The sequence below is a fragment of the Lepidochelys kempii genome, chromosome 5 (assembly GCF_965140285.1).
Source record: "Lepidochelys kempii isolate rLepKem1 chromosome 5, rLepKem1.hap1, whole genome shotgun sequence".
Lineage (NCBI taxonomy): Eukaryota > Metazoa > Chordata > Testudines > Cheloniidae > Lepidochelys > Lepidochelys kempii.
In genome coordinates, this window is record NC_136384.1 from 24,523,478 (window position 1) to 24,543,582 (window position 20,105).

The 20,105-nt window shown below is 44.3% G+C and overlaps 1 long non-coding RNA gene across 2 annotated transcripts in view; it reads left to right on the plus strand.

The window, feature by feature from the left end:
- The first annotated feature begins 5,662 nt into the window (after nucleotides 1–5,662).
- The window catches only part of LOC140911194 (uncharacterized), a 46,161-nt gene continuing 31,718 nt past the window's right edge, over nucleotides 5,663–20,105 (plus strand). The window contains exons 1-3 of one of the 2 annotated variants that reach the window (XR_012158861.2): nucleotides 5,663–5,848; nucleotides 14,903–14,953; nucleotides 15,558–15,738. This is a non-coding gene — a long non-coding RNA (uncharacterized LOC140911194). Of the gene's footprint in view, nucleotides 5,849–10,075; nucleotides 10,502–14,902; nucleotides 14,954–15,557; nucleotides 15,739–20,105 lie in introns of those variants that run through there. The other variant, XR_012158860.2, reaches the window with a different exon arrangement.

The window sequence follows — 20,105 nt, forward strand, 5'->3', positions numbered from 1 at the left end:
GGAGCAGGTCCCCTCGGCACGGGGATGGGGGGAAACGGGGAGACTCAGCGGAAGGGGGAGCAGGTCCCCTCGGCACGGGGATGGGGGGAAACGGGGAGACTCAGCGGAAGGGGGAGCAGGTCCCCTCGGCACGGGGATGGGGGGACACGGGGAGACTCAGCGGAAGGGGGAGCAGGTCCCCTCGGCACGGGGATGGGGGGAAACGGGGAGACTCAGCGGAAGGGGGAGCAGGTCCCCTCGGCACGGGGATGGGGGGACACGGGGAGACTCAGCGGAAGGGGGAGCGGGCCCCTCGGCACGGGGATGGGGGGAAACGGGGAGACTCAGCGGAAGGGGGAGCAGGTCCCCTCGGCACGGGGATGGGGGGAAACGGGGAGACTCAGCGGAAGGGGGAGCAGGGCCCCTCGGCACGGGGATGGGGGGAAACGGGGAGACTCAGCGGAAGGGGGAGCAGGGCCCCTCGGCACGGGGATGGGGGAAACGGGGAGACTCAGCGGAAGGGGGAGCGGGGCCCTCGGCACGGGGATGGGGGGAAACGGGGAGACTCAGCGGAAGGGGGAGCAGGTCCCCTCGGCACGGGGATGGGGGGACACGGGGAGACTCAGCGGAAGGGGGAGCAGGTCCCCTCGGCACGGGGATGGGGGGACACGGGGAGACTCAGCGGAAGGGGGAGCAGGTCCCCTCGGCACGGGGATGGGGGGAAACGGGGAGACTCAGCGGAAGGGGGAGCAGGTCCCCTCGGCACGGGGATGGGGGGACACGGGGAGACTCAGCGGAAGGGGGAGCGGGCCCCTCGGCACGGGGATGGGGGGAAACGGGGAGACTCAGCGGAAGGGGGAGCAGGTCCCCTCGGCACGGGGATGGGGGGAAACGGGGAGACTCAGCGGAAGGGGGAGCAGGTCCCCTCGGCACGGGGATGGGGGGAAACGGGGAGACTCAGCGGAAGGGGGAGCAGGTCCCCTCGGCACGGGGATGGGGGGAAACGGGGAGACTCAGCGGAAGGGGGAGCGGGCCCCTCGGCACGGGGATGGGGGGAAACGGGGAGACTCAGCGGAAGGGGGAGCAGGGGCCCTCGGCACGGGGATGGGGGGAAATGGGGAGACTCAGCGGAAGGGGGAGCGACAACACAGAATTGGGGGTACAGGGGCTTGGGGGAGCAGGGATCCTCAAGACAGGGGGCTCGGGGAGCAGGGCCCCTTTCTATTGAAGGTGCTTCCATGGTTCCCCCCATGATGTAGTACTCTATGGATTTTATGACCTTTATACCAGGTTTTGTACTTTGGGATAATGGAAGCATTGCAGCCTGATGTACAGACACTCTTTTCTTAACCTGTGTATAAGATAATTTTAACATTAGCTTTAATAACATTTTTAAATCTGAGCCACTCTCCCTCTTTGGTGTCTGTAGGGACAGTGCAGTCCTATGACCCAGGGCAGGCCCATTACAGGATTGACACTATGGAGATCCTAACCCGTGGGAGTTTTTAGAAAGATAAGTGTAGAATTCTTTATGTTTGCCCTTTAAGTTCTGAACGTTGGGGGTAAGTGGGGAGCCAGGATTTATTTTATGTATTTATTTTAGTAACAAGGAGGGCAGCAGTCCAGTGGGGGAGCTAGCAGCAATGCTAGCTTCCCTGTGCATCCAGGTCAGTTTGCCCACGTGGAGGGATGTAAGGGTTAGGTGCAGGGGTTGGAGCACAGGAGGGGGCAGGTGTTGGGGTGAAGGGGGTATGCACAGTGCAGGGGTTAGGGGCGCAGGAGGGGAGTGCAGGGGTTGAGGTGAAGGGGGCACAGTTCAGGGATTAGGGGCACAGGAGGGGTCAGAAGGGAGTGAAGGGGTTTAGGTATTAGGGGTACCGGAGGGGGAGCAGGCATTAGGGGTGAAGGGGCACAGTGCAGTGGTTGGGGGGAAGGGATGGTGGGGAGCCAATGTGGGGTGCCACACCCATGGGGGCTAGGGGTACCAGAATGCAAGTTCACCCAGCCTTGAGCAAGGTGCCCAACATCACACAGGTACTATGTAGCAGAGCAAAGAATTAAATCCAGGTCTCCCTGCTTCCACACAAATCTGACTATTTCTTTTGCTTCTGCAGATGTGGCCCTGAGGGCCAGCTCCTACACACCAGTGGAGCACCTCCATCAGAGGAGGCGAACAAGGAAGAGTTAGAGAGGATATGTTTCGTGAATTGCTGCAATCATCAGATTGGGCAGATAGCTAGCACTGAGCATGGAGAGAGACAATAAATGAGCAACTAGAAGTGGTGAGCTAGGAGAGGAGATGGGCAGGAGTGGACAATAAAGCTCATGGAGGAACAGAGATGCTGAGGTCTCTAATTATGCTGCAGGTGGAGCATATGTGCTTGACTGTAAAACTGCCTTCCTTGCCCCTCCCCAGACACATTCCTGGCCCATCACAGTACCCCTTGCACTCCACCCCAGGGACATTTTCCATAATGACAGCTGGACTTACAGGCAGCTGTGAGATACTTCAGAGAGTGCTGCTCATTGTCATGTCCCTTGTAAGAAATGTTAATCATGTATTGCTGTTTAATAATAATTTAGTCTTACACAGACAGTGATTCTTTATTTGTGTCCTACACAGGGTGGTTGCAACAGAAATTCATACATTTACAGACTACAGTTAACGCTCAGGCAGGAATTATTACCAGGGTTATTCAAGGTGGCAAGTAAACAATGCCTAGCTCAATTCATTACAAAGAGACACATTACTGGGGCTCATTGTCAAAATGCTGCTTCAAAGCCTCCCTGATTTGAAGGGCCCCCTGTTGAGCCCCTCTAATAGCCCTGGAGTCTGGCTGCTCAAAATCAGATGCCAGGTTATCCACCTCTATGCTCCACCCCTGGAGAAACTTTTGCCCCTTGTCTTACAAGTGTTATACAGAGCACAGCATGCTGCTATGACCAAGGGAATATTTTCCTTATTGAGGTCTAAACTGTCGAAAAGGCAGTGCCAGCAACCCTGTAATCTGCCAGATGAACATTCTATGGTCATTCTGCACCTGCTAAACCTGTTGTTGAAGTGCTCCTTCCTGCTGGTGTAAGGCTTCATGAGCCACAGGAGTAAGGGGTAGGCTGGGTCTCCCAGGATCTTTATGGGCATTTCCACATCTCCTATTGGAATCTTTTGGTCTTAAAAGTCAGTCCCTGCATGCAGCTTTCTGTAGAGGCCATGTTCCTGAAGATGCACGTATCCTGCATCAACCACGCCGCACTGATGTCAGTGAAACAATCCCGGTGATCCCCCAGATCCTGCAATACCATAGAGAAGCAGCCCTGTCTGTTGATGTTCTCGCACGATGGTCTGGGGCTAAAATTGGGATATGCGTGCCATCTATTGCCCTGACGTAGTTAGGGAATGCCATTGCTGCAAAGCCAGCCGCTATTTCCTGCGCATTGCCCAGCATCACAGTCCTTTGTAGCAGGAGGAGATTAATGGCCCGGCCCACTTGCATCACTGCAACCCCCATGGTGGACTTCCCAACTCCAAATCAATTTGCAACTGACCAGAAGCAGTCTAGAGTTGTCAGCTTCCACATAATTATCACCACTTGCTTTGCCACCATTAGGGCTGCTCTCATTTTGGTGTCCTTGCACCACAGGGCAGGTGTGAGCTCCGCATACAGTTCAAGAAAGGTGGCTTTGAACATACAAAAGTACTGCAGCCACTACTTGTCATCCCATACCTGCATCATAATCTGATCCCACCACTTGGTGCTTGTTTCCTGAGCCCAATAGCGACGGTCCACCTTGTGCAGCTGTCCTGGAAATGCCAACAATAATCTTGAATTGTTTCTTTCCGTGGCACACAACAGGGCAGGCAGCATAGATTCCTGTTCAGTGGATCAGTTGTCTTGTATTCATAATGTTCATCACACGACTGGGGAGCAGTGCAGGATCCATGCTTTCAAGCAGAGATGGTGGGTGCAAAGGTTACAGGGGCAGCTGGAAAACGGTGCAAAACACAGTCTGAAGCCCTTGGAATTATGGGATGGAGAAAACTCCATAATGGGGGTAGTGATCACACCCCCACAATGCACTGTGATCCATTACCAGAACTCCTAGCAGGAGAAGGTGGCAATTTGCACAGTGGGATAGCTACCTCCAGTGTACTGCTCTCTCTGCTGGTGCTAGAGCACAAATTATGGATGTGCTGTACCAAAACAAGGAGCATTGTGTGAACATGCACAAGCGATGTAATTACAGCACCTTATGATTGTCAATGTAACTTACGTTGACTTAACTGTGTGGTTTAGACATGGTCTCAGTCACATCCGTATTGGTGCATTTCTTTTCCCTTATGGAAAAGGTTTAACAAATCACACCACAGACAAACACTACATATTTATAACGAGTACTGTATTAATTAGTACCCGAGTAGCAAAATGTGGAGCAGGGCACAGATCCCAGAACAGATGTTTTTTAAAAGGTGAAATAACTTCAAAAAGGGGTGATTTTGGAAATCTTATTCTCTCTGTATCAACTTAATTTCCATCAAACTACCAATTAAAAAGTCAAATAGTGCTCACCCTTTACATTCTCAGATTCATTTTTTATTTCCATTTCAATGAGGTTCTTAACAAAATAAAGATCTAAGCCTCCTGTTTAACTGGGGAATGTGTGCCTCAAACTTAGCTAGATGTTGTCCTGACCTGTGCCTCCATAACAACTTAGTGAGCAGTTACATGTAAACAGGAGTGTACATCAGTTGACGTACATGATAAGTATATATTTTTTACAGGAATCTCCAGTATTAGAAGTTTGGTTGTTTTTTAATGCCAGGTAGACTAATCCTGACTTCAGGCCATCATCATAAACAGACAAAAAACCCCACAATCTCTGTAAAGTTTGTCTAGATCAGGTGCAGTGATTAAGTCACTCATGTCATGCAGTATAAAACTCTTCCCTTTATGGTTAGTAAACCTTTGTTTCTTTTCACTTTTAAACAGACTTTTGAAGCTTGTTTACAAATCTTTCTGAAGTCATTGTTTGATATTTGTAGGTAAACTGGTTAATTTAGTTTCAGAAAGGCCATTTAGGGCACTAGTATAATTAAATGATCTTTGTTCATCCAACTCCTGAACACTGGGAAGAAGTTTTGTTTTAACTGAAACATCAAAAAAAATTCAAACAAAGATGAGCTGTACTCTATTGGGACAGTGTAACAAAGATTTATACAGGTTAGAAATCTCAAACAAAGTCTATCAATAATTGTTTTAAAACTGTTGTATCCATGTGATTTTTTTTATGTTCAGTTTCCATGGTATTGTATTTCTTTTTTGTTTTCCATGTATCTCATGATTTCAGTTTATATATTATTGAAAACATATGGGAAGAACAGTGCATGCCACATCAGCCAATTATATTTTTAATAAATAAGGAATCTACTTTATGATGTCAAAGAAATGTTCTGTATCAACTCCTAACTCTCTGCAAATATATGTAGAAATCTTTGTTCTGCTCAATATTATTGTGATCTGCAGAATATTTTCCATAAAATGAGTTTGTTCCACTTTCTATTTTGCAATTTGGTTTTAAATCAGTTTCATTTGAGACCATATGTTCTCTATAGCCGCATTATTAGACGGTGAGGAGAATCAGTGCTCTGATACATCCTTATTTTGCCCATTGCATCTATGTATTTTGCAACTGCTAACCAGAACTGTTTCACGTGACTGTTCTTCATGCTCCTCCTTGGACCTTTACTCTGAAGCATTTTATGTAGATGCAGCTTGCCAGGATCTCTGCTGTACAGAGAGAAAAGTTGCTAACTGATGGAGATTAATCAAGGACAGAGACCACTAGGATTCACCCTCTTGCATATTCAAAGGTAATTGTGCTTCATTTATTTTCTTAGTTCAGTACGTAGCCCCTGCATTTTACAGATATTTTGGCATATGTGGAAGAAAACTAGCATTTGGCTTTTAAAAAAAAAGAAAAAAAAATCCACTTGACTTTATAGTCAAAAAGACACATGCAGGGTTCTCTCTCCCCCAGCTACAAGCCACAAAAGGAGGTTCATGTTTGAAATACAGCTGGTTTCATTATCTTTTTAAAACAAGCTCTTACAAAACATTGGTTTAACACGAAGCTTAGCTGAATTGGCAGTTTCCATCTGAAACAACTTGTTAATCTGTTGATTTCCTGGAGACCAGGCTGCAGGGAACCATGACATGGTCCATTTAACAGACTTGGGAACCAAATAATTTTGCATTTGTCTTTTGAAAAATGGAATTGTATCACTGTGATGACATTTTTAATAGTTAGGCCTACAAATTTACCCCATCTGTGAACTGACTGTGGGAAAGTGCATAAAAGTTTGTCAACTGTTACAATAACCCCTAACAATAAATATTGATGGGGAAAGGTGCGGAAGGGAGACAAAAAAAAAAAAAGAAGTCAATTTGGAACTCCAGGACTGTGATAAAAGATGTGTGGGACTAGAAATCAATGAACCAAAACTGTTGTGTCAGAAATTAAGCCTATTGGTGGACAAGGTAATGAGGGGATGGGCTATTCCACCCATCACTTCCTTTTTTGGGGTCCTTACAAGAAAAAAGATTTTTGGAAAGAAGATTAGTAGGGGGAGGTAAATGCTAGTTGACTGTGAGAGGAGAGAAGAGGAATCATCATCATGGCTGCCAGCCCGCACCAGATTCTGCAATTGAACATGAGGCCATTGTACCTTCTTCATCCTAATCCTGAGAAGTGTCCTGACAAGGTCAGGGCAGAGAGAGGGAGCCAGATGACATCACCACCTCAGGCTAAATCCCAAATACCACCTGGGATAAAATTATAGGGTTAGAAGGGACCACAAGGGTCATCTTGTCTAACCTCCTCCCAGAGTTAGACAGGTGATTATCCAGCCTCTTTTTGGAAATCTCCAGTGATGGAGCTTCCACAACCTCCCTAGGCCGTCGGTTCCTACTGTTCATACAGTAAGGACGTTTTTCCTGAAATTTAATCTAAATCTGCTATGCTGTAGTTTGAACTCATTGCCTCTTGCCTACCCTTTTTGGCAAGAGAACAACTTTTATCCATCTTTTTTATGTCCACCTTTCAAGTATTTGAAGACCACTATCATGTCCCCACTTAATATCCTCTTTTCCAAACTAAACACACAGTTTCTTCAGCCTTTTCTCATATGGCTTGTATTTCATCCCTTTGATCATCTTTGTCACTCACTTATGGATTCTTTCCAGGTTTTCTACATCCTTTCTATACATTGTTGGCCGAAACTGGGCATAGTACTCTAGCTGAGGCCTAACCAGCGCCAAGTAGAACAGTGCTATCACGTCCCCTGATTTGCATGCTATGCAACCTAAAATTGCATTTGGGGCTTTTTACAACAGCATCGCATTGTTGACTCATGCCGAGATTGTGATCCACCACAACTCAGATTGTTCGCAGCAGTGCTGCTGCCAAGCCAGTTATCCCCCACATCTATATTAGTGCATTTGGTTTTTCTTCCCTAAGTGTAGCACCTTACATTTGTCTTTGTTGAATTTCATTTTGTTATCTACCACCCAGTTCTCCAATTTAATCAAGATCTCTCTGAACTTTAGCTGTATCCTCCAGAGTGTTTGACAAGCAGCAACTCCCCTAGCTTTGTGTCATCTGCTAATCTGATCAGTATGCTCTCTATTCCTACATCCAGGTCTTTATTAAAGAGGTTAAACACTGGATCCAGGACAAATCCTTGTGGAACCCAACTTGAGACCTCCCTCCAATCTGACATCATTCAATTAATAGTTACTTTTTGTTTGCAGTTGTTTAACCAATTATGTATCTACCTAATGGTAGTTCCGCCGAGCCCACATTTCTCCAGCTTACTTACCAGCATGACACATGGGACTGTGCCAAAAGCCTTGCTGAAGTCCAGGCATATTATATCCACCACATTCCCCCAATCCTGTCATAGAAGGAAATCAAGCTGGTTTGGCATGATTTCTTAGTAAATTCATGCTGACTGCTAGTGATTACCCCTTCCTCCTCCATGTATTCACAAATTGCATGTTTATACATTGCTCTAGTAGCTTCCCAGATACTGAAGTCAGGCTGACCAGTCTATAGTTTCCTGGCTCCTTCTTTTTAGAGATGGGCACTATGTTAGCCCTTCTCCAGTCTTCTGGGACCTCTGTCATCTATGAGTTTGCAAATATTATTGCCAGTGGCTCTGAGATTTCTTTGGCTAATTCCTTTAGTACCCTGGAGTGAACACCATCAGGCCCTGCTGATTTGAATTCATTCAAATTGTTCAGAAGATCTGACATTTTTTACTTATCCCAATCTGCCTCCCTTCCCTTTTATTGTCTATGGTAACTTTGCTAGTCGTCCAGTAATTTTTTGTGAGAAGACTGAAGCAAAGTAGGCATTGGGCAGCTCTGCCTTCTTATTAGCTTCTGTTACCAGCTCACCTTCTCCATTGAGCAGCGGACCCACACCATCTCTGATCTTTGTCTCACATTTGTAGAGCCCCTTCTTGTTGTCTCTAACATTCCTTGCCAGCTGTAACTCCTTTGCCTTGGCTTTCCTGATGTTGCTATTCCCATGCTTGTGCTATTCCCATGTATGCTTCCTGGGTGACATGCCCCTCCTTCCATTTCCTGTATGTATCCCTTTTGGTTTATAGATAGCTAAAAAGATGCGAGACTGTCACTCAATCACACTATGTCATTTTCCTTCCCCACTTTATTCTTTTTCCTGTTTAATATGTTTGGTTTAGCCAGCCAAGACTATATATTTTGCAACACTGCCCATGACCAGAAATTGCAACTGGAAGCAATGCCCTAAACAGCCCGACACTGGTACAAGTTTGCTGGGTTATGGAGTGGCTGATAAAACTGTGTACCTGGCCTGTGTTTTTTCAGCCGTGAGGTTGCAAGAGAAAGTCAATACCAGAGATAGAAGCTGCAGCTTCTATCTTTGCTGTTCTCGTCTTTTCCCTTGTGTGCATTTGTCTTTTATCCTCTAGGCTAGGGAATGGAATTGACTGAACAGCAAAGCCAACAAACACAACAGTTCCAGCCTACCTTTTTCTTTTCCCCAAAAAAAAACAGTTACCATATAAAAAGACTTAACAAAAGGGGATTTCACTTGTAAAAGTATCTCTCTAGCTAGACAGAAAGGGAACAAGGATGTTAAAATGAAAACTGTACTTAATACTTTACATTTCAAAAGCTTTAACTGTTTTTCCTCTTTTCTGTATCTTTAATAAAAGGTTAAGAAGGATTTTTGATGATGTGATGGCCATAATAATAAGCAGGTTATGGTCTCTGTATATCAAACCTCAAACCTTGTTTAACACTGTTTAATGCTGGACAGTGACAGGGTCATGTTAACACCGTTAGCTCTTTGGGTCCATGTATTCTATCTAAATTAATACAGAAGCTAAGAGAAACCCAGAGAGATGGGAAGATGGGGGAAAAATTACATGCTTGTCATCTTTGCCTCAGGTGCAACACTGTAGACAATGTATCAGGAGTAATACGTTTTATCAGCGAGTCTACTAAAGGAAATTCTCCTTGAAGACAGTGCCAAATGTTAATAGTATCCATATTGCAACTGAACTTCTAGATGCCAATTTTGACAATCTGAGGGTGAAATTCTGGCTCTGCTGAAAAACAGATTTTGATGGGGCGAGGATTTCACCCCAGTCTCACAGGTGATTGACCTGTTCAGCCTTTTTGATACTGCTGAGACCAAAAGAGCAGAAGTAGAAAGTGCCAGTAGAGCACATCACCATACAGCCTCTCTCAAGGAGAACACTGTAAACAATAAAGTGGAGATTCTAGAGAATCAAATAATAAGTGCTAGAATAATTGGCCTCCCTGAAGCTACCAGAACAAATGGCCTTTTGAGGTTTTTTTTAAATGCATTATGGCTAGTGGAAGATTCAATAAATAGTAATATACGAGTATGAAAATGTATGGGAGAAAAAGTGTACTACCCCTTTAAAGGACAGGCTGTAGACTCCAGCCTGCCGCTAAGCTATTTAAATACAGGAACAGGAAGCTAAGGAGAGAGATGAGGTAGAAGGCTGTAGTATGTGGTGGTTTTTCTTTCAGGTAGCTGACTCAGACTTGGGTTTGGGAATGTTATTTGGGAGCTCCGAGCCACCGTGCTGATGAAGTGGTTGTTGTAGGACTGCTGTCCTGAAACCTTATTAAAAGGTGACCTGGCATTTGGTTAATGTGTTTTGGCTTTTCCTTTTCCTGGGCTATTAAGATGAATCTATTGCTGCTCCACTTGGGGAAATTAAGGTGGAACACACCGGCAGTGCCACACTGAGCCACAAGGGAGCGTGCAGGGACTGCCCACACCTTTACAAAGAGAATAAAAGAGACTGAATCTAAGATCTCTTGAGTTGCATGTCAAAAAACAAAACAAACAAACAAAAGCCCACACACTATAAAACAAAGAATTCTGGCTGAAACTAAGACTAAAGGATATTTGAAGATTCTGGACATGAACTTCTGGCTAGGTAAGTGGTGTACGAAGGAGAGTTTTGATTTTGTGGAACATTTGTTCTAATTTCCATGCAGAGGGGGGCTGTATAGTTTGGATGGCCTCTAGCGCCATAGAAGAGGGACCAAATTCCTCAGGGAAGGCTAGCTAGAGTAGTCAGGATGGGGGTAACCTAATAGCAAGAGGGGAGGGTAAAAAGAGGGATGATATGAGCATTCAGAACAAGAAAATTTGAAACAAAATTAATCAAGGAACCAAAAGGACAAGAAGAAAAGGAATTACTGAGTTGCCTATACACCAATGCTAGGAGCCTGGGTAACAAACAAGAGGAAATAGAATTGCTCATTGATGAGTATAATTTCAGTCTAGTTGGTATTACTGAAACCTGGTGGGATGATTTGCACAATAGGAATGACCAAAATCAGTGGTTAAAAACCTGTTTATGAAGGAAGGATCAAGTGGGCAAAAGGGGAAGGGAGAGGCCGTCTGTCAAAAATGGCATTCCCTATTTCTGAATCACTGATCATTCAGAAGAAAGTCATTTGAATGCTTATGTATCAATGTCCTAACACGGAAAGCCCAAAATGGAGTTGGTTGGTGTCTGCTATAGACCACCAAATCATAATAGGGAAAAGGATAACTGCCTTCCTATGGACCTATCTATAAAGTGTTGGGGGGAAAAGCTGCGTGATCATGGGGACTTCAGTTTGAATGACATAAGCCAGTACTAAAACATCATTGGAATATTTAACATTAGAAGTGACAGTTTCTTAATTCAAGAAGCGTTACAGCCAACACAAGGGAATTCTTTAATAGACTCCTAACTGATAAAGAGGAGCTGAACTAAAAGTTAATGTTAGCTTAGGTACAAGTGATCATGACTTGATTACATTTATAATGTGCAAACAGAATGAAGTCCAGAACAGTAATATGTCCTTAGTGCTTTAAGAAGGCCAGTTTCACAAGCTGAAAACAATTATGAGCCAAGTTAGCTGGGAGGAAGAATTTAATCAGAAAAAAGTGAATGATAGCTGGAATGATTTAAGAACATTTTATTAGATGCCCCTCCCCCCCCCCAAAGAAAAAAGAAAAAAGGCCATAATAATTAAAAATCCAACCTGGTTTAGAGGGGAAGTGAAGGCAGTATACAAATTAATATACAACAAATGGAAGAAAGGGGAAGTTGATAGTGATGAATAGAAGTCAGAAGTTAGGGACTGTAGAAAATTGATAAGGACAAAAGGGGGGAGTCTATAACCAGCAGACTTAAGGACAATAAGGAGGTTTTTTTAAAAATATATTGAAAACAAAAAGACTCCTGACAATAGTATTAGTCCATTACTAGATGGAAGTGGTAGAATGATCAATAATAATGCAGAAAAAGGCAGAAATGATATATAGCTGTTCTGTATTGGGGGTGGGGGACAGATAAAACTCTTTCCATTCCACTCATCTCTGGAGGGTATTAAACAGAAGCTACCAAAAGTAAACATTTTAAAATCAGCAAGTCCAGATCACTTGCATCCAAGAGTTTTAAATGAGCTGACTGAAGAGCTTGCTGGACCACTAATGTTGCTTTTTCCACTATGTCTTAGAACCCCTGGGGAAGTTCCAGAAGACTGGAAGAAAGCTAAAGTTATGCTAATTTTTTTAAAAGGATAACTAGGATGACCAAGGTAACTCTAGGCCTGTCATCAGTGGTAGGCAAGATAATTGAGTGGCTGATATGGGACTTCATTAATAATGAACTAAAAGAGGGTAATGTAATTAATGCAAGTCAACATAGGTTTATGGAAAATAGATCCTATCAAACTAACTTGTGTTTCCTGATGAGATTACAAGTTTGGTTGATAAAGGTAATACTGTTGACATAACCTACTCAGACTTCTGTGAGGGATTTGACTTTGTACCACATGACATTTTGATGAAAAAACTAGATGGCATAAATTAAATGGATTAAAAACTTGCTAATTGATAGGTCTCAAAATGTAACTGTAAACATGGAATTGTCAAACAGGTTTCCAGAGGGATTCCATGGGGATTGGTTCTTGGCCCTACACGGTTTAAGATTTTTATAAGTGACTGATAATCACTGATAAAGTTTGCAGATGATACAAAAATTAGGGAGTGGTCAGTAATGAAGAGGACAGGTCACTGATTCAGAGCAATCTGAATTGTCTGGTAAACTGGATGCAAGCAAACAATATATGTTTTAGTATGGCTACATGTAAATGTAGCCATCTAGGAACAAAGAATGTAGGTCATACTTACAGAATGGAAGACTATCCTGGGAAGCAGTGACTCCGAAAGAGATTTGGGGTTTGTGGTAGATAATCAGCTGTCTTGAGTTCCCAATGTGACTCTGTGGACAGACGAGCTAATGCAATCCTGGGATGCATGAACAAGAGAATCTCAAGTAGGAGTAGAGAAGTTATTTTATCTCTGTATTTGGCACTGGTACGACCCCTGCTGGAATATTGTGTCTAGTCCGGGTGCCAACAAATCAAGAAGGATGTTGATAAACTGGAGAGGGTTTGAAGAGGAGCCATGTGAGAATGATTAAAGGATTAGATTAAAGGGATAGCCTTCTTTGCTAAATTAAAATATATTGAGCGCTCTGAGTCTAAGCGGTGGCTTGATTGCAGTCTAAGTATTTAAAATGGGCTCTTAAATTTAGCAGAGAAAGGTATAATAGTCCAATGGCTGGAAGTTGGAGTTAGACATACGCCAACCGGAACCAAGGTCGGAATTTGACAGTGAGGGTAATTAACATTTGGAACAATTTTACCAAGGTGGTGGATGCTCCATCTCTGAGAACTTTAAATCAAGAGTGGATGGTTTTCTAAAAGATGTGCTGTTGGAATTATTTTGGGGAAGTTCTGTGGCCTGTGCTATGCAGGAGGTGATCATCTAGTCTGACAATGGTCCCTTTTGGCCTTGGACTTCTATAAACATACTACGTGTTGTTCTTCCCATGTTTAAGCCAAAGAACACATGCAAAATGGAGAGAATTTAGAGAAGCACTAACTCCTTTCCAAGCCAAACACTAGGTGCGGGGATGGGGAGTGGAGGCGGTAGGGAAAATATGTTTTCAGGTAGTGCTTCAGCACAAAAGACTTAGGCAAGCTACATATAGGAATCCATGAATGATGGATAATCAGAAATCAAAACGTAGAGATTTGGGGCCAGATCTTGCTCCCATTGAAGCTCCGGCAGAATTATACTTCTCACTGTATCTATATGACAGCTATTCTTGTTCGTCTGCTTTCTGTGCCAACCTTGGAACATTTTAAAAAATAGCTTTTTTGTTGTCACTAACCAAGCTGTGGACTAATGCTATGTTCATACATTTTGTTCAGTTTCTTGCTGATACTATGCCAGAAGCCAATATGGCTCAGAGGAATTTTGTACTGGTTTGAAGGAACAACCCTTCTGGGGGACTTGGGCACAGGGGTCATGTTACACAGAATATGAACACTCCTCCTCCCCCCAAGTTACTGAAGAATGTCTTTCAGAGTCTCAGAGTAGCAGTTGTGTTAGTCTGTATCCACAAAAAGAAAAGGAGGACTTGTGGCACCTTAAAGACTAACCAATTTATTTGATTCATCTGATGAAGTGAGCTGTAGCTCATGAAAGCTTATGCTCAAATAAATTGGTTAGTCTCTAAGGTGCCACAAGTACTCCTTTTCTTTTTGCGAATACAGATTAACATGGCTGCTACTCTGAAACTGAGGATCTTAGTAAAAGTGATTTAAAAAAAATGTTTAAGAGTGGTGGTTTCTATACCAATGCTGTGTTAAGCCTCTCAGAATGTCTAGCATGAACTGGATGCTTGCAGAAGTCAGAGCGGGGTCAGACTGAGCTAAGTGCTTGTGAAATTAGTAAGAGTGCTGTGCATCCTCTCCTAACAAACTCAATACCTGAGTGCTTATTAAACAGTGTGTAATTGTCTCCAAAAAAAAAAAAAATGTCTGGCCATCAGAAATGATTTTGCAGTGAAGTTCAAGACTGTGTCTGTGCAGCTATAAAATTGAATTCTTTGCCTGAAAAAAAATGCTATTTTAACAAACAAAAATCACTCAATGAAAAGAATTTGAAATATAAGTTAATTAAATAAGATACTGAAATTCCATCAGTGGGCAGTAACAGACTTGACACTTAAGTGAAACACTTTGTCCTGTTATTAGTAGCAGTATTATTGTATCATCTATGAGCTCTAGTCACGGATTGAGGCCCCATTGTGCTAGGCGATGTACAAACAGATGGTCCTTTTCCCAAGGAGCTTACCATCTAAATATAAAAAATGAGTCAGACTGATTCAGACAGACAGGAGCGTACAAGACATCAGTGAGACAAGACCATGATAGTTAGCCGTCTCTGCACACCAACAGCCTAACCATTGTCATGTTTTTTGTAGGCATCATGGAAAACAGGAGTTCTGAGGAGGAATCTGCAGGTGGATAATAAGGTAGTTCTGTGCATGCTTACAGGGAGTTCCTCCCAAGCATGAGGGGCAGTACGGGAGAAAGCACAAAGGAGCTTGTTTGAAAACGTAGCATGTGGGGAGTGGATGCTGGTGCCATGGACCAATCAGAGGTGGGCATCGACCGTGAGTGAAATTTGATAGGGAGGGTGAGGATTGACTGTGGAGGGCCTTGAAAGTAAACACAAACAGCTTATGTTTGACACGATAGAGAAGTGGAAGCCAGTGGAGGGATTCAAAGAGAGGGTGGTGTAGTCAAAGCGACAGGTGAGGGATGTGATCTTTGCAGCAGTATTCTGAGTTTATATGAGTTGGGCAAGACTACATTTGTCAAGGCCAGAGAGAAGGATGTCACAGTAATCTAGCTGAGAAATGAGGACATCTCGAACAACAGTGGTAGCTATGTGGATGGATAGGAAAGGCCATAACTTAGAGATGTTATCCAGAAAGAATCAGCAAGTTTTAGCTATAGTCTGGATCTGAGGACCTAGAGAGGTGTCCCAAAAGATGCATGCTGCCAATTCCCTTGCTCTTATACCAAGTGCAGCTGTGAAACCATGTTTGGCAACTTCTGCATCTTTTTGGTCAGTTTCAAAGGACACTCCAATTGAGCCAGGAGGTGACAAAGAAGTTAGTGACTGCGGCAGTGTCACATTCAAGAAAAAACGACAATCTTTCTGGAGCACATGGAAGTCGTAGTAGCCAGCACCCTGAGATTCAGTGCGGAGCGAGAGATCCAGAATGGTGCCTGACATTTAATTGTCCAAGTGGTGAGTACACGTAACACTGAAACAGTAAGAGGGAATTTAGGAGGGCAGAACACAATTATCTGACTTGCTGTTTGGCCAGGACACCAGGCGGAAGACACTACTCTTATGAAATGTACCATTGGGGTCTTGAAGACAAGTGGTCAGGACTTTCATTTTACAACTCGTCCAAAGACAGCATCATGCTGGGAGGACTAGTTCGGTGTTGACTCAAAAGGACACCCCCATTTCCTGCCGACACCATTATTGGTGCTTGTCCAGGGGTGCTTTCACCTCCACTGTCCCCCCCTCCCCCCCCCCCCACACACACCTGAGCAGGTGTTATGGAGAATCTACCTCAGTTTTCCCTTTTTGTTCAGCCAATCACCATTTAACCCCACCTGGTAGTTCCTTGTTATGACTCCAGCCTTACAGCCAAAACCAATAGTCTCTCCCTTCTTAGAGAAGGGGTAAAGAGTCTAGTGAGTCAGCAGGCCAGTAACCCTAGCAAAGGGTCCACAAACTCAGATCTCTTGGGATTGAGGCCCCTTGCTCGGCAGGGGATAATAATCCCTCTGCTAGGGTTGACAGGGGAACCCAGCCCCCACCACTCCAGCAGCTTCCAACCCAGCTCCAACCACTCCTCCAGGTTCCTATCCCAGAATCCTGTCCACAGCAACTGAAAACAGATACCCCCAATTCCTCGCTGCCTCCCTAATAGGCTGTTTCCCAGACTCACACTCTGTGATCCTCTTCCTCTGGAGATCTGGCTACCTGGGTGGCTTCTCACCACTCCATTGCTGAAGGCCCATGCTCTCAATGACTCTTCAGCCTCGCTGCAGCTACCCCTTCCTTCCCACCTGTAGCCTTTTCATCTCCCCACCAGCTGCAGGGCCACCAATCAGCTCCAGGTGAGGAGGCAGCTAGTTTCCCTGTTAACCTTTGAGGGTATGTCTACACTGCAATTAAACACCCATGGCTGGCCTATGTCACCTGCCTCAGGCTCATGGGGAGTGGGCTGTGGGGCTATAAAATTGCAGTGTAGAGGTTTGGGCTCAGGTTAGAGCCTGGGCTCTGGGAGCCTGTGACTGGAGAAGGTCACACACTCTGGGCTCCAGCCCAAGCCTGAATGTCTACACTGCAATTTTATAGCCCTGCAGTCCGAGCCCAAGGCAGCTGACGTGGGCCAGCTGAGGATGTTTTATTGCAGTATAGAGATACCCTATGTGTCTGGCACAGCTGGGAACTATACACACCATAGTGTTAGATTGTCAGCAGACAAGGAATTGATTTTTCACGTGAAGAAAAGCACAAGACTTGGCAAGTCTGGTCAACTTTTTTATTAAAATTCAGGTCACAACCCATTTCTCCCATGTACCTTGTTTGGCTGTCTTCATCCCTACCCAGAACACCCTGTACTATAGCACAGTCTAGGCACTCTATGGAATATCTTTGCAGCTTGTTGCATTGTGCGCACTAGAGCCGCTGGGCATAACTCATAGCCTTCACTATACAAAAGGACTCAGACGAATCACATCTTAACAATGACTCACATTCTTCAAAAAATTTATTAAAGAGAATTCACATCCAGTACAGTACAATTCACATCCAGTACAGTACAATTTTATGTTATATATACATGTAAAGCAAATCCATTTGGCCTCTACCCTTTGCATGTCTTGTTTATTTAGAGTTCCTGGAGGCAAAGACTCTCTCTTACTAAGTGTTTATACAGTACCCAGCACAATGGGGCCTCATTCTTGACATACAAAATGCTGGGTAATACAAACAATAATAATTCTTTTGTAATAACAAGACTGCCCCAGTTAATGGCCTGCTTTGTGCCTCTGGCTCCATTTCTTTTATTCAGTACGGCTTTCAATGCTATCAGTCACTGGACTCCTCTTCAGTATCTTAGGCAAGAAGTGGGTTTCTCTAGTACACTGTTCTGAACTGAATTCTAGCTCAGGATTGCTCAACCCAAAATTAGGTCGCCAGAATGTTTCAAAGGGTCGTGTGGCAACTCCTGTGGCTCCTGTCCCACAGAGCTGGCAGGGCTCACCTCCCTGCTCCAGGCACTGCAGCCTCTGGGGTCCCAGCGCCACTCAGGTTTGGCCCAGCCGTCATGATGACAGGAGTCCAGGTAGGCCAAATTTGAGTGAGTGGCCCTGCAACCCCATGAGCCAGATCACACAAATTTGGTCTAGTCAGGGAGACAGGGCCAAACCTGAGTGGCGCTGCAATCCCAGAGGATGCAATGCCTGGAGTGGAGAGCCAAGCCCAGCCAGCCCCACAGCACAGGAGCTGCAGGAGTTGTCACTGTGGGGTGAGTGGTGGGCAGGACCCAACCCCCTTTGAGGGGAAGGACCCAACCAAAATCACCCCAGGGCCTCTACCCCCAGACTATTTGCTGGATCGCAACAGGCCATAAACATTTACAAATGGGTCCTGAGCCCAAAAAAGGTTGAGAACCACTGGCCTAGTTTATATCTTTCCAACTGTTCATTTTTTTATTTCATTAAGTTAATCAAACTACAGATATGACAGAGGGCTGCAGATCTGAACCCTGACTTTAAGCTAACTGTGAAGTATCTAAAATAGAAGCTTGATTTCAAGAAACCCTCTTTATTTTTCAAATAGATGCCTGATTATCTCAATCGCATGTGCACTAACCGTATATATAGTGTTATGTAGCCAACGGCAAGGCTTGGTAGGGAGGACAATATGTGTTTTGTTTTGTTTTAAAATTCAAATAGAGCTGGCTTGTTTTCTTTATTGTTCCTTGCCCTTAGAGGGGTATGCTGTTTGAATGTTTGTTTCCATAGTTACCCATCACATTTGAAACATTTGTACTTTTACTCTGTTTCAATGTTGGATTTTCAATTTCCTCTGCCTCTTCTCACACTGAGGCTCTTGAAGTTTGTACCTGATTGGAGCAGGAAAATGATACTGCAGCAGTTTTTCTTCTATCGCCTTCTAAAATGTCATCCAAGTAGCCTTGGTTTGTCAAATTCCAGGTACCGCTATAACAATAGACTGTTTCTAGATCTTGCTGTCGTCTAATCACAGCAGCCCCTAGCTAATGGTTTCCATCCAGCTCCTAGTGGGCAGGTGACCTCATTAGAAAGCCCATCCAGCATCCCAACTGGCACTCTTCCTGGCAGTCATGGACTGCTCCAGTACATAACTAGAGGATTTCAGTTTCCAGAGATGTCAGACTGACACCTTTTATGAACACTGAATCCACTTCAAAAAAAGTGCCATTTGAAAGACAAACACCACATCATAAGAAAAGACATTTGGTGCAAAGGAGGAGTAAGACAGAGGAAAGTCTAAGGGTATGTCCACACGGCCATTAAACACCCATGGCTGGCCCATGTCAACTGACTTGGGCTCATGGGATTTGGGCTGCAAGACTGTAAAACTGTGGTGTAGATGTTTGGACTTGAGCTGGAGCTTTCGTTCTGGAACCCACCTCCCCTTGCCTGGTGTCAGAACCCAGGCTCCAATCCAAACCTGAACGTCTACATTTCAGTTTTATAGCCTCGCAGCCCCATAAGCCCACGTCGCTGACATGGGCCAGCCAGGGGTGTTTAATTGCAGTGTAGACATACCCTAAGTGGCTAACTGAGGGATTGTGGTGTGAATCCAGCACGCTCTCCGGCAGCAGCAAAAGTGTCCAGAAGAAGACAGATGATGAAAGCAAGGAAACTTTGACTCATCTAGTGGCATATGCTTGGAATAAGAACAGTGCAGTCCTCATAAGTAGATAGAGATTGTCATTTAATGTGCTTTCAACCAATCCCTTTTTTAAATTTTCCCTTCATTAAATTTATGGCCTCAAAGGGCTTGCTGGTGTAAAGTTAACCATCAAAGAGCTGGCTAAGAGAGGAGGAGGAAGGCACTGTCCCATGTGTCAGGAGATACGGTTCTATTTGGAATAGCATCAGACTTCCTTTGTGAGGTTCAGTTTGTCAGTGCAACCCAATGGCTGTACGATAACTTGTAGAACATATACACCTTATAGACTTCCATTAGTATCACTCACTGCATTCGAAGAACAGTAAGGCTGCAAAGTGAAGCACTCAAAAGTCAGGAAATTAAGTTAAGATTATAGGTGCAACTGAACTCTGTCCTCTTTTGCATGCACATTATTCCTGGTTAGTCTTATTACATAGTCACATGCTGTTCCTTAGTAATGCAATATTATATAGTTAATTTCTTTTAATAAAGCCTTACATGTAGATTTGTAGTATCTTGTGACAATGAACACGAGTGTGTGTGTATGAGATAGAAAAAGTGTATGCCAATCTCAAATTATCCAACGTATTATAACACATTTTATTCCAATTAGATACAGTCACATATAACACAGTATCATGCAAGATGAT